Source organism: Microtus ochrogaster, chromosome X (assembly GCF_000317375.1).
Source record: "Microtus ochrogaster isolate Prairie Vole_2 chromosome X, MicOch1.0, whole genome shotgun sequence".
Classification (NCBI taxonomy): Eukaryota; Metazoa; Chordata; class Mammalia; order Rodentia; family Cricetidae; genus Microtus; species Microtus ochrogaster.
The window spans coordinates 54128591-54144341 of record NC_022026.1 but is presented as its reverse complement, the minus strand read 5'-3'; the positions used below and the strand labels follow the sequence as shown (position 1 = coordinate 54144341).

The window sequence follows — 15751 nt, the reverse complement described above, 5'->3', positions numbered from 1 at the left end:
GTGTGTGTGTGTGTGAGTGTGTGTGTGTGTGTGTGTGTGTGCCGCGCGTGCTTGCATCTTTTTGTTCTGCTCTGTTTCGTTTTTGAGACAAGGCCTTGGCTATCCTGAAACTCGGGTTTTCCTAGAATTTACAGATGAAAGAGATCTGTCTGCCTCTTCCTCCCCAGTGCTAGGATTAAAGGCATGCACCACCATGCCCCTGATCTTCTTGTGTTTTCTCGGATTTTCTAAGGTCAGTTCTAATAAAAGTTACTAGGGTTCCTCAAAGTCTTTCCTTTTAGTTCAGAAGTTCTCAACCTGTGGGTTGAGATTCTGGGGGAGAGGGAACAACCCTTTCACAGGGGTCACCCAAGAACATCAGAAAACACAGATATTCACCTTACATTCATAACAGTAGCAAAATTACATTATGGAGTAACAATGAAATAATTTTATGGCTGGGGGTAACCAGAGCCGAAGAACTGTATTAAAAGATTGCAGGTGGTGGTGGTGGTGGCTCACGCCTTTAAGCCCAGAACTTCAGAGGAGAGGCAGGCAGATCTCTGTGAGTTCAAGGCCATCCTGGTCTACAAGGGCTAGTTCCAGGAAAGGCCTCCAAAGCTACAGAGAAACCCTGTGTCAAAAAACCAAAGTGATGGTGGGGAGATTGCAGTGTTAGGAAGGTTGAGAACCATTGTTGCCATGGCTAGATTTAAAATATTTTCATTTTTACTTCCCCCTCCTTATTCCTTCTTAAACCTCTGTTCTTTCTCCTGTGGACTTCCTTCTGACTGAGGGATTTACTTCATAATTTCCTTTAATAACGGTTTGTTTTTGTAAAAATTCTCTTGGTTTTGTATATTATGTATGTTCTTACATTATTGAAGGATTTTTTCACTACTCAGAAATTTTGAGGTTTGGAATTTTTCTTTCAGCACCCTGATATCTGACCATCTTCTGGTTTCCTTTGCTGTTGTAATGCATACTTGCTCCAGTCCCTGTGCTTCTTTTGTTTCCTTTAACTTTTTATTTTGAAATAATTCTAACGTTACTGAATGTGTGATGTTATCAATACTCCAATGACTACAGGAATTTGTGCCTCTGTGTTATGTTTCCTAGGCTTATCAGAACCAAGCTCCTTAGAGTCACTAAATTTTAGATGTCCAGAGATCAAAATGTTTGGGGACAGTTGACCTTGCATAGTCCTTGATCACTTGGTATCCAAGTCTATGAGGAATGACTTGACTTTTGCTAAGGACCTTCCTGGACAGACCCTGCTAAGGGCCCCACTTCTATGGCCTTGCCTCGGTTTCATAATCAGAGATTTTTTTTTGTAAATGAGAAAAAGCATCCAATGGCCTCCAACATCCGGTCTGTCTGAGGTGTTTAAACTGTTACCACATGGCCACTCCTAACATTTAGTAAGTGACTTTGTCTTTATTAACTAGTAATATCCTGTATGTAGAAATGAAAGCTGAAAGGCATTTTCTGTTACTCCTCCCACTTTCCCGTGACTCAAGGATTAGTGAGTCACCGTGAGAGCTTATGCAATGTTTTTTTTCAAGGAGCTTTAAAAATAGCACCCATTCTACTTGAGTTAAGCAGTGGTGTTGTTCCTGACATGGAAAAGCAGGTCCTTCCCTCCTTTGCTTTTGTTTAGAAAGCCAGAACACTTACAGGAGTTTTGTTATGTATTTACTGCTAGCAGTACATTAGATTTCTATGACTTAGAATCAAGATTAGCTTTCAGCTGACGCAAAACTTTGCTATTTAGATTGGCAGCGTTTTAGAATAGTAATTGAATCTAGCATTTAGCAAACTTGTATTTGCTTAATGAGTCAACATTTCAACTTGTTGAATCTTATATGAGGTACTTGGGGATTATACAAGGTTTCCGAGTATTACAACTCGTTCTAAAGGTGCAGTTTACTTTTAGAGAAGTGTTTCTTGTTTACTATAACGGATTTGAATCTTTAAGAGAAAGGGAATTCCTGTCACTGAGTGGAAAGATGGGGATAGTGGAGAGAATAAAAATGGTCAAAGTAGTGTTTATTGTTCCTCGTCCCATTTCAAGTTTCCACAAATTCAATGCCCCAAAGATTTTTAGACTATTTCATGTATTTTATACCATGGCCCTAGAAGGCAGTGATTTGAAAGCAGGCTGTCTTTTGTATTCTGTCTTATGTATGTCTTATATCTCTTTTCTATTTGTTATCTGATACCTCATAGAAAATCACCACACACTCAGCTGCTTAAAATAGCACCCTTTGTTTATTACTGCAGAATGTGTAGTTCAAGAGTCCAGGCAGCGCTGCACTGATTCATTCGCTCCACTTGTCAGCCAAGTGGCTTTCCTATACGGAACACTCCAAGTCCAAGTTCACTCAGATTATTGACCTTGACAGTGTTCATCTCTTTATTAAACAGATTGGTTTTGTTTTTTTTAATTAGGTGTATGCCTGTGTGTGTGTGTGTGTGTGTGTGTGTGTGTGTATGTGTGTATCTGAATGTGAGTACAGGTGCCTGAGAATGCCAGAAGGCATCAGATACCTTAGAGAAGTGGTTCTCGACCTATAGGTCACAACCCCTTTGAATTGTTTATCAGATAATTACACTACAAGTGATAACATTAGCAAAATTACAGTTGTGAAGCAGCAACAAAATAATTCTATGGCTGGGGGAGGGGGTTCACCACAACATGAGGAACTGTATTTAAGGGTTGGAGCGTTAGGAAGGTTGAGAACCACCAGAGTAACAACAGGTGGTCATGATCAGCCTGATATGGGCACTGGGAGCAGAAAACTCAGGTTTTCTGAAAGAATGACACATACTATGAACTATTATGCCATCTCGCCATGCCCTGTCATATTCATTTCTTGACTGAAGGCCTTGGCTTCTTGCTGTTTATCAGCTAGAGGCTGCCCTCAGCTCTTATAAGCTGCTTAGAGTTTCTAGAAAGTGCCTGTGTTTCCCTGCCATACGGTCTTACCCTACATGGTCACTTATAAACCAGCAAAGTCTCTTGAGTAACTAGACAATTTAAAAAAATCTATTTGAGTAAAAACTCTTACATAAAGTTTATTGTCTTAAACATTTTTAGTTAAGTTTGTTTTGAGATAAGGCCTACCTGTAACTTCGTGCCTCAGCCCCCTTACCCCAGGCACTGGGATTAAAGCTGTTAAACCCCCATGATGCCCAGCTTTCTAGAAACTATTTTAAGTGCATAGTATAACAACAGATGAAGCGCTCCAGAACTTTCTCATCTTGAAAACTAAAACTCTGTACCCAGGAATAATGGCTTCCCTTTTTCCTTTCCACCCAGGTCCTGCTAGACATGTTCCACTTTCTGTCTCCAAGAGTTTGAACTCCTTTAATAGATTATGTAAGTAGAATCACACAGAATTTGTCTCTTTATTTACATAGTTATTTCTTTTGCAACTGGCTCATTTTACTTAGCATAATGCCCTCAAGGTTCATCCCTGTTTTAGCACAGGACAGGATTACCTTCCTTTAAAACTGAGTAATATTCCTTCCTCTATAGTCCTGTGTTGTCCCATCTGATCTCAAACTCTTGACAATCCTCCTGCCTTAGCCTCATGAGTTATAAGCCACCAAACCTGGCTTTAAATTATTGACTTATTTTTTAATCAAGAAGTGAGAGTGTTCCATTGCACTCATTTGGCTTTTAGTATTTTGGAGAATTTGCCACTGTTTTCCATAGTGGCTCCACAATGTATAGTCCCATCGATGGGGTACACAGGTTTCCATCTCTCCACATTCTTAACTACCATTTGCTGTTTTCCGATTGTTTCTTCTTTGATAATGGCGGTCTACAGGTATTGGTGTGCGAACATCTTCTTCTGCTGCACAGGTTGCCTTTTCATTCTTGATTGTTTCTGTTACTTGAAGTTGTGCATTTTGATGTATTGCTGTCTCTTGTTTGCTTTTATCTGACACATTAGAGTCTTACATAATGTGCTATAATTGTGAGAATGGTGTCTCATCGCCCATAACGTTGTACTAGTTAAAAGCAAGTCACAGCTCCCAGCCACATGAAGGGGAGGGGAGAACACAAAGGCTTAAGCACTAGGAGGCAGAGTCATGGAGTCTACAATCGAATCTACTGTTCGATTTGAATGTTTTGAATGGGCTAATATTTAGTTAACTTATAACAGAATCTTAGTTAGGTCTCCGTGTGCTTTGAATATGATTTATATCTATCATCTGTTATTGCTATTAAGAATGTAGAAACAGGCCAGGGGATATAGCTCACTTGGTAGAGTGCTTCTCTTGCAAGCATGAAGAAACCCTAGTCAAGGTCAAAGGCTTAGGAGATGGTTTAGTCATTAAAGTGTTTGCCTTGCAAACATGAATACCTGAGTTTGATTGTCAACACCTATACAAAAACAAACAAACAAACAAACAAAAAGCAAGCACAGGTGGCATGAACTTGTAATTTCAGTGCTAGGAAAACATAGACAGAATAATCTCCCAGACTTACTGCCAGTTAGTTTAGCTCCATCAATGAGTTCCAAGTACACTGAGAGACACTGAAAACAAGGTGGAGACTGAGAAGGGAAGACACATGACATCAAGTTTTGTCACTCTCCAAACACACACCAAACAAGCAATGAAACCGTGAGGTAAAGGTTGATGCAGGCACTTCCAGTGAACCTTATAAAGAGGGGGAGAAATACCACATAGACACACATACACATGCCTTTATGCCATAATGTAAAACAGCCTATGGAGTCCTGGACACTGTCAGGTTGTTTGAATTTACAGCCTCTAAAACTGTGAGCTACAGAAGTCTTTTTTTTATTTTATAAAGTAGCCTGCCTCTAGTATTTCATTATCATAATTTCTATTTTCTGGAGACTTTCAGTTCAATAGCTGAAGCTCTTGAGATTCTAGTTGTGGTGGAAAGGATTAAGCCTCCTGGATGAAAACAACAACTACAATTAGAACTAAACTACAGCACAGTTTGTAACCCAGCCAGCGTGACTTATCTCCAGTCCCATCATGCCTCCTGATGTGATGTCCTAAGGGGAGATTCTTGCTCATCCATCAACTCAAGAGATCAAGGCTCTAACTCCTCATAAATATGGAGGAGATCTGAGAAGGGCAATCAACCACCTCAGGCCTCCTAAAATATCAGCACTTTGAATCTGGGTATGGAAGTTACCCAATAAGAAGATCATAGAAAATAATTGCTTGTTAGTACTCAAAGTGAAAGACACCCCCACTTTTCCCTATGGCCTCTGGGTACATGTAACAGATTTCAAAGTTCAGGATCCAGCTTACCAGTCTTTGTACCGTTTGCAAACTGGCAATTAAGTGTTAAGAGAGAATTCAAGAAAATAGAGGATACTTCAAAGAGGCAAATGCAAGAGAGTAAACTCCACCCAAACAGCCTCAATTTTGTCTAAGAAACAAGGAGCAGCCTTAAGTTTTTGGCCTGGTGTACATGGTATTTGGCAGAGTTTGCTGGCTAGAACAAAGGTTATTGCCTGAGAACTCATTCTGGAAGTAGAGTACTTGGGGGTGAGTCATTTCTCAAGCAAGGATGATAGAGTTAGAAGCAGGCAAGAAGATTAAAGGGGGCCCATGGCCTTAAAACCGGCAACATTGGAACTCATTAAAGGTATCCTTCAAAAATTTGTTGTAGATAGATGTTGCATCCAAAGAAGAAATATGTATGTGCAGCATATTTCATTCATTCATTCATTCGTTCATTCACTCATTCATTTGTAGTACCAAGATCAAATCCTGACTTCTTGCCTGCTATAGAAGTGTTTTACTACTGAACTACACACATAGCCAGCAAATAGAACTTCATAGTGCTTGTCATGAGGGACATTTGTTGCTTGTCATCTTACAAATATGGTTTTATTAATTTATTGTATTTTTATATTTATCCCTTCCTTTTCTTCCCTCCAAACCCTCCTATATACCCTTCATTGTTCATTTTCAAATTTATGGCCTCTTTTTACATTAAGCGCTATTCAGTGCACACACAGAGAGGCATGTGTTGTCTATATGTTACTGGTATACATGCCTTGGTCATGGTGTTTCTTCACAGCAATAGAACAGTGACTAAGATAATGATCTTGTTGATGATCTGGTCTGTGCCATTGACTTGGGATTCTTCTCTCTCATCTGTGCCTGTCATTAGAGGGTTTGGTCTTCTCATGTTGTCCCACATCTCCTGTGTGCTCCTTTCCTTATGTTTTTAATTTTTTTTTTTGTAGTCCTTACTTATTTGGTCTAAAATTTTCTACTTTACGTTTGAATCCCAATATTCTGTTTCCTGCTTGATTTTATTTTCTATTTGTGAGGCTTTCCTTTGACTTTTCTAAATAAGTTATTGGGTTTTTCAATTTCAATTTCATTCCAGCTTGAGTCCTCTTCAATATTTCTATCTTTTAATTAAATTCTGTTCCCAAGTCTTGAATTGCCTTCATCTTTTCCACTAGCCTTCTGTTTGTGTTTTCTTGGATAGCTCTCCTTAAGCCCTTTATCCTTGGTTTTGTTGATCTGTTTCTTTATATATTCTTTAACTTCTTTAACTCTGTGATGAAATTGGTGATTGTTCATTTAAATTCTGTGTCTAGAGTTCATCTAGGTATATATTCTTTAACTTCTTTAACTCTGTGATGAAATTGGTGATTGTTCATTTAAATTCTGTGTCTAGAGTTCATCTAGGTAATTCACATTGGCAAACATTTTACAGAACTTACATGTGATGGACAGAGGATACTGGCTTGAACTTTAATATTGTTGGTATTCTTGTAATGATTTATAGGCATGTAAACTTTTTTTTTGTTAGTTCTGAGTTTGTTGTGAATGGAGCAGGTTGTGGAAGAAGAGAATCTGTCAGACGTGGGTTGAGTCTAGAGATTGGAAACAACTTGGGTGGCATGAAGTCAGGTGTACAGAGGGACTGGGCTGGTGTACAGAGGGACTGGGCTGGTGTACAGAGAGACTGGGCTGGTGTACAGAGGGACTGGGCTGGTGTACAGAGGGACTGGGCTGGTGTACAGGATGTACTTTCTGTTCCAAACCGGGAGTGCGAGAGTAGATCTAGCTGGATGGAAAGAATATATATGTCATAAAAGAGCTTTGTGAGTTTGAGGGTAGGCTGGGTAGACCCTGGCCCAAGCCTAGAGCTCCTTTGTGGTGCAGTCAGGGGAGGCCAAACTACGCTGGTGAACTTCATGTGGGACCCAGGCTCAGTCTAGTGGGTTGCAGAAAAACCATGGATGAGGAGGTCGGGGTACTCTCCAAGATAGACCCTGGAGGAGAATGTGGGAAGTTTGGGTACTGGTTGAGGGTGGTAGAGCTCACCTTCTTTTTGATTTTTTTTGATACAAAAATCTTGCTGTTTTGCCAGGCTGACTTCAAATTGTAGCAGCCCAACTTCCAATTACCAGGACTACAGGCTTGTTCCACTCTGCCTTACTTTTTCGCTTAATCTCAATGTCAATAAATTGTCACCTTTTTTATATTTGTCTAGCTTTCTCATGTAAATTCTAAAAAATTAGAAAATATGGAATTCAGTGGTATGAGGGACTCACTGTCACATGTTTTTGGTGCCTTCCAGCCTGTGATATGCCCAGCCTGTTGACAGTTAATTCTTATACCCTTCCACTAGTCTTGGAACTGCCCTCACTGGGATGGGACCAGCCTATGCTTCCAGCACAAGACATCATGGGAGAACTTGCTGTGCCTTTGGGCAAGGTTGAATGGAGCTCCAAGTTGCTGAGCATTTCCACAACTAATTTTCCTTTAAGGTAGTAGACAATTTTGCAACTCGTGTATCAGCTCTATGACACTCAATGTTAACTGTTAACTTGACAGCATCTAGACTCTTTTAAGAGTTAAGCTTCTGGGAAAGCCTTGTTTATGCTAACTGAAGTGAGGATACCCCATTCCAAATGTAGGCAGGACAATTCTGTGGACTGGGGTCTTCAATGCAAGAATTGGAGAAAGCTGGCTGACCATGAGCATCCATTGTACTCTTCTTCCCCACAGCAGATGCAACATGATTCACTGACTCAACCTCCTGCTAGACCACTTTCAATATGATGGACTGGACCTCCAAACTCTGAACCAAAATAAACCCTTCCTTCGATCCTTAACTTTCTTCTGTCAGGTATGTTGTTGCAGCAGTGATGTAAGTAACTAATACATACTGTCCATAAACTTGGAATATTGTTGGACGTGAATGTGTAGATAAGATGGTTGTGAGTCTAGGATAGAACCAATACTACATGAATATGAAAATTTCCATGGGAACTCATGCCAGAAAGCAGATTTGCATGGGGAACTTCTCAAGTTTGCCAATGTTAACCACCTCAGACCATTTTCTTTTGAAGCTGATAGTTTATTTATTTCAGTAATTCAAGTTAATATTAAAGAAGCTATGAAACTGCATAATAAAAAAAAAGAAGATGTGAAATGACACAAGTTATCAGGATGCTTGAAATTCAACAGAGCAGGTTTCTGACTGTGGTGGCACACATCTTCGAAGCAGCCACTCAGAAGAATGAGGAAAGAGAATCACATGTTCAAGGCCTGTCTGGATAATTTAGGGATATCCTGTCTCCAAAGGAAATATAAAGAGGAATGCAGTTATAGTTTAGTGTTAGAGCGTGGGCCTAGTATGTGCATGCCCCTGGGGTCAAATCTATTACCACAAAAGCAAAAAGCAAAAATTAAAAGATGATTCTTCGGGGGCTGGAGAGATGGCTCAGTGGTTAAGAGCATTGCCTGCTCTTCCAAAGGTCCTGAGTTCAATTCCCAGCAACCACATGGTGGCTCACAACCATCTGTAATGAGGTCTGGTGCCCTCTTCTGGCTTGCAGGCATACAGACAGAACATTGTATTCATAATAAATAAATAAAATATTTTTTATTAAAAAAAGATGATTCTTCCTATGTTTTTAAAAGAATGTTTTATTTATTTATTATTGTTGTTGTCTTTTTTTTCCTCTCGCTCCCCACCATGCGCATGTGTATGGGCATGCCATGGCACACATGAGGAGCTTAGAAGACAATTTTTGGGTAAAAAGAGTTGTCTCTTTTTACCATGTGGGTCCTCGGAATTGAACTCAGGTCCTCAAGCTTATATAGCAAGTGCTTTTACCCACTAATTCATCTTGTTGGCCCTCTTCCAGGTTTCTAAAGGCAAAATTATAAGCAATCATTGATGAAAAATTGTCTTTCTAACTCATACACTAGTCTCTAGTATTGTCCTATCCATAATTATTCACTCATATTGATCATATTTTTAAAAATCAAATGTTTTCTTACAGTTGTGAATTAGTTTTAAAAGTCTAATGTTGATACCCTGTTTTTCAACTGTTCAATCAAACCTGTAGTTCTATAACACTAATATGATATATTTTTTAAATTTCCAATTTATGTTGAGGATACAGCTCACTTGCCTACTATTTGTGAAGTTCTAGATACCATCCCAAATATGGAAGAAAAAAAGAAAGATTTTATATATATGTTTCTTAAAATGAGCCATTAGAAATGCACTAAATGTCCTATAATGGAAATAAAATATATATTAATTTAAATTAAAAGGTCACTAATTTGAAATGATAACTATAATTTTTGGAGTAAAATACCAGCATGTATGTAAACATATGACATATGCTATTAAATAGAAGCATATAAAAATAAATGCACTGTATAGAAGCCTTAAGTTTGTTTATTATAAACCTTCAAACTATGTTTGATATCTTATGCATTGATAGATTTTGACAGACATAAAGACATTTGTGAATTTTGCTGTGGTCATTTCCCACATGAGGTCATCTATGCCTCTGTGTAAAGCTGTCTCAACTCTGAGTTTCCTAGATGTTCTTTTATCAAGATCTCTGTGTGGCATCATTTAAGATTTCAGAATGATTGCTTTATAGAAAAAATATTTGCTGATATATAAAGAAAGAGAGCATATATTTCTATTAGGCAACTTCAGAAAACCTAGGAAGTGAATTGTCAATCTAAATAAGAGTAATCTACATGAATATTGTTTAGAAGCATAAGCCGGGCGGTGGTGGTGCACGCCTTTAATCCCAGCACTTGGGAGGTAGAGGCAGGTGGATCTTTGTGAGTTCGAGACCAGCCTGGTCTACAAGAGCTAGTTCCAGGACAGGCTCCAAAACCACAGAGAAACCCTGTCTCGAAAAACCAAAAAAAAAAAAAAAAAAAAAAAGGAGCATAAGGGTTTTCCCCCCATTCAATCCTAGCAATCAATGAAGAGATGGTTATGAAAATCAGATCAACATCATATCTGTTTTGTTCCTTCCAGTGCCTCCAATGTCTGTTGTGGAGATTTCTATCATCACAGAAACATAAAGGGTTCGTGATTGATTATCTTATCTAAATTTCTCATCAATTCCTAAGGGAAAACTAAAGCCCAAAGATGGGAAACTACTAGTATGTGGTTGTTTGGGGGAGGCTGCCTGTTTGTTCCTGGATGCCCAGACCTGAAATAATCACTCAGAAACTATATTATTTGCAATACTAGTTGGCCAATAGCTTAAGCATCTTTCTAGCTACCTCTTACACCTTAAATTAACCCATTTCTATTAATGTTTATTGCCATGTGCCTGTGGCTTACTAGCAAGGTTCTGGCCTGTCTGTCTCTGGCTGTGGCTACATGGAGTCCCCCTGACTTAACCTTCTTTCCTCCTCTATCTGCTTGCTCTATTCTGCTAAGCTACTGGCTGAAAGAGATTTATTCATTAACCAATAAAAGTAACACATATACAGAAGGACTTCCCATACCATGTGGCCAAACAGTTAGACAATAGCAAAGTCAGAAATACTGACTTTTATTTAGTTGACCTTTTGTTACACTCAAGTGCAATTGCAGTCCTCATATATCTTTTTGTAAAATATGATAAGCATAAAAAGAGATACTGTATCAAATAATATATTGAGCTAGAGTTAAGATGAAAGCCAAACACCCAACATGTTTGATCCATATCTCACAAATTAAGTTTTTCTAGTATGTGTCTCATTTCCTTGTGATTATTTTGTGGTGCTGGGAGATTGAAGCATGAACTCATGTGTACCGCAAAACCAAATCTCAGCTCTGTATGGGTCTTAGTTTTTCTAGTTTTTTTTTGAGATGGGGTGCAAAGATATAGCTCAGGCTGGCCTTTAACTTGAGACCCCTGCCTCAGCCTCCCCAGAGCTGATATCATATTCCACTATGTCCCACATATGCACATTTAAAAAAATTACAACAGGAATATAGTCATCTTCCTAAGCCTTCTTCCTCTGGATTACTTACTTCCTACTGCCCCCTCAAATGAAACTGTTTAGTAGAATTTTGCATTATGAATCATTAATGCCCATAGCCCAGGCTGAGTAAACAGACAATACCAGTAGGTCCCTGCTACTTGAAGAGACTGAAGGAAACTTGTAGACAGAAGTTTCTGTCCCACCTGATCCGGCAGCCATTCAGTCCTGAAGAAACACACAGAGGCTTATATTAATATAAACTGGTTTGCCTGTTGGCTCAGGCTTATTATTAATTAGATCTTACAACTTAAATTAACCCATAATTCTTATCTATGTTTAGCCTTGTGGCTTGGTACCTTTTCTCAGTGCAGCATTTTCATCTTGCTTCCTCATATGTCTGGGTGACTACTGTAGACTGAGCCTTTCCTCTCCCCAGAGTTCTTCTAGTCTGGTTGGCCCACTTACACCTTCCTGCCTGGCTACTGGACCTTCAGCCAGTATAAGTGACAAATCTTTACAGGCTACAAGAGCATTATCCCACATAATTTCCTTTTTTTTTCTTTTCAGAACAAGAACTCTGAATCTAATCTTCTTTGTTTAGCCTATTTCCTATCAATAACAATTTGTAACCAACACTCTAAACAAAGACAAACATCCATAATCAATTTTTTAGCAATGTGAGCATAGTTTTCTAGGCTACTTCTTGCTGATTGGGGGTGTTGATAATCTTACAGGGGCCTAAAGAAAATTTAGGTTTATAGTAAAGTCCTGACTGGAGTATTCTGTGAGCCTAGATCATCTCAACCAGAAGTCTCAAGGCTGTTCTGGATGTAGAACTCAGAGAAAACTGCAACAGAGGTGCTCTGAAATGTTAGATCATCTGGGCCATCTATTTCCATTGGAGATTTTTCAGGGTGTCTTTCTTGATCAAACCTTATCTTAACTCAAAATGAATCCATAGCTTCTCATTTCCTGTGGAAACATAAGCAAAACCTCTTCTCCAAAGTAACATATATTTGACTTAAATTTTGAAGTCATGGCATGATGTAGGAGGATCGTCTATTTATCTGTTGCTTTCATTGGTTAATTAATAAAGAAAACTGCTTGGCCTGATAGGTCAGAACATAGGTAGGTGGGAAAGACAGAACAGGAGGCTGGGAGAAAGAAAGCAGAGTCAGGCAGACTCCATGCTTCTCCTACCCAAGACCGATGGTGGTTAGACTCATGCTGGTAAGCTATAGTCAAGTGGCGATACACATTAATAGAAATGGGTTAATCAAGATGTGAGAGTTAGCCAGTAAGAGACTAGAGCTAATGGGCCAGGCAGTGTTTAAATGAATATAGTTTCCGTGTAATTATTTTGGGTAAAGCTAGCTGGCAGCTGGGAGCCGGGTGGTAGGAATTGGCCTGCAGCTCCCCTTTTACTACAAAGGCATTTTCAAAATATATATGTTGGGTTAATCCTGTAGCATTTATAATCAAATGTCTTTTAGCAGCTTTTTCTCCTTCCTCAGCAGTCAAACAATTCAAAGACAATGTAATAATATATAGTATATAGACTCTCTGTGTATTTTCATCTCTATGTGGCTTTTAAAAACTTTTTATTTTTATTTTTAATTTTTGTTTTCTTAAGACAGAGTTTCTCTGTATATCTTTGACTGTCCTGAAACTAGCTCTTGTAGACCAGGCTGGCCTCAAACTCGGAGAAATCTGCCTGCCTCTGCCTCCCAAATGCTGGAATTAAAGGTATGTGCTACCACAGAAGCTGCCCCTGTCTACATCATTTTATACAAGGAGAATTCTGGAGGACACAGGGCTTCTAACTGAAGGGTGATCTAGTTGGTGAGTTTAGGTATCACAGAACCATCATTCTTTCTAAGGAGAGCACTGTACTGACACTATAGACATGGTTCACAGCCCTTAATTTATGATAGAATGCACATACACATTCTTCATCCAATGGATGTATGGCTGCTGTATGAGGAATCAGCAGGCTGTGTCCCGGCCACCTGGCTTGCTTATCCCCTTAAATAACCACACAGAAATTGTATTAATCTAATTATTGCCTGGCCTATTAGCTCTAGCCTCTTATTGGCTAACTCTCACATCTTGATTAACCCATTTCTATTAAATCTGTGTATCACCATGTGTCTGTGGCTTACTGGGAGAGATTCAGCATGTCTGACCTGGTGGCTGGCTCCATGGTGGCTCTCTCTGCCTGCCTTCTTTCTTCCAGCATTCTGTTCTGTCTACTCCGCCCACATAATTTTCTACCCTATCAAAAGGCCAAGGCAGTCTCTTTATTTAACCAATGAAAGCAACACATAGAAGAACCTCCTACACTATTTTTCCTTTTTCTGTTTAAACAAAAAGGAAGGCTAATGGTGTAGGAGGTTCTGTTTGTGTGTTGCTTTCATTGGTTGAATAAAGAGACTGCCTTGGCCTTTTGATAGGGCAGCCCTTAGGTGGGCATAGTAGACAGAACAGAATGCTAGGAAGAAGGGAAGTGTGGCAGACACCATGATTCTCCTGCCCAAGACGGACCCTGGTTAGACACATGCTGGTAAGCCATAATCAAGTGGCGATACACAGATTTAATGGAAATGGGTTAACCAAGATGTGAGAGTTAGCCAATAAGAGGCTAGAGATAATGGGTCAGGCAGTGTTTAAATGAATACAGTTTCTGTGTAATTATTTCAGGGCTAAGCTAGCCTGACAGTGGGACAGCCTGCTCTCCTCATACAACATATGGGTGTTCCCACCCAAGCAAGTGACTGAGAACATGCCAACATGGACTCAGAAAGTAGGTTTTGAAGAATGGTCCTAAATGTGCAGTGGCTGAAGGAGCAGGGAGTTTTGAGGTCAGACAAAATTAGATGCAAATCTAAGTGCTGCCAGTGACTATGATTTTGGACAATGTTCCTGAATTTCATTTTATATATATATAATTATAATTCATTATATATTATTATTTAATGAATTATATATATATTATTATTTAATCTCATTATATATATGAAGAGCAAAGTATAATTGTGAGCTCTAAGATATATATGTGTGTATATATATGTGCATATATATATCATAAAGCTCACAATTATACTTTCCTCTTTCCCCTGGTTATGAACATTAAATGATTTAAAGCTCAAAAGTGTTTAGAATAAAGTGGGCATCCTCTAATTGTCTGTTCCTTCCTTGCTACCTGATGACATAAGGATGACATCTATTTTTGTATTAGGAAAAATAGCTGTGAGTGGTACAACTGGTTTAGGAGTTTATTCCTCAACCTGTTTTTAGCCTGGCCTTAGACAGGACCATTGTTTTGTTTTAAAAAGTTTTTTAAATTAGCATGAAGCATAATAGGTTTCCATGAGATATTTTCATACACTAATATTATTATACTTGGTTGTTATTTCTCTTTCACTGCTTTGGCATATTCCTTGCTGGTTCTCTTCCTCTATACAAACTGTCTCTCCTTGTGCTTTCATGCCATAACATTCTTCACTATTTCTTGTTTTCTCTCTTCATTGTCATAATCATTGCCCTTTTGTGACATTGAATTTCCTCAGGAATAATAAACATGCAATTATTCTTATTTTGATGTCTGCCAACCAATCAATGAGGTCTGTCCTAAAGAATGTAAACTTGGGAATTATCACAGAGGTCACATAATCAGTGCAACTGCTTTTTTCTTGGAGCATTTTATCTGCCTGGCCAGACATCGTGTGAACAAGGTCCAATCAAGAACATATTACCGAGGATAAATTATTTACAGTCCTGTCTCACTTTAGAATCAAATCTCATCTATAATGTAATCAACCTTCAACTGTAAGTCACACTTGGAAATAATTTTAAAGAAAGTTTAGAGAAAAATACAAGGGTGTCTGGGTATGTTGGTACACTCCCGTCCATAATTACAACACTTGGGACACAGAAGCAGTAGGATGGTGAATTTGAATCCAACCTGAGCTGTATAAATAACTCCAGGTCAGTAAGAGTTATGTGGGAGATCCTGTCTCAACAAACAAATAAACAAAGCACACACACAAAGGACAAAGTAAGAGAACATATTTAAAAGCCCATGATATGGAATATACTAATTCATCGAACTGTTTCCTTTAAGGGCTATTTGTGAGACCCTGTCTCAACCAACAACAGTGAAAAGGACATCGTAGGAGAATATATTTAAAAACTCATGATGTGGAATATATTAATTCATTCAACTTTTTTTTCTTTTTCTCTCTTACTAATTTTTTTCAGGTCTTCCAAATTTTAGCTTGGGGTAGGAGTAATGAGGTTCTAATGTTAGAATATGAGCAGGATAGTATAAAGAATAATTTCCCAAACTTTCCTTCAAACCTACTCTCTGATTCTCTCTGTGGTTAAAACCGAAAAGTTCTTAAAGAGTTCTCAACAGTGCTTCAGTAGTCAAAAATATTTTTAATTATGTGTAGGTGAGTGTGTGTGTGTGTGTGTGTGTGTGAGAGAGAGAGAGAGAGAGAGAGAG

The 15751-nt window shown here is 38.7% G+C and overlaps 1 protein-coding gene across 4 annotated transcripts in view; it reads left to right on the top strand.

Moving 5' to 3' along the window:
* Positions 1–15751, top strand: part of Acot9 (acyl-CoA thioesterase 9) — an 82723-nt gene that overhangs the window by 403 nt on the left and 66569 nt on the right. For 2 of the 4 annotated variants that reach the window (XM_026784901.1, XM_026784898.1), the window contains exons 2-3: positions 3302–3361; positions 8014–8134. The gene's annotated coding sequence lies outside the window, so the exon portion shown is untranslated. Of the gene's footprint in view, positions 1–3301; positions 3362–7697; positions 7773–8013; positions 8135–15751 lie in introns of those variants that run through there. The other 2 variants (XM_026784900.1, XM_026784899.1) reach the window with 2 other exon arrangements.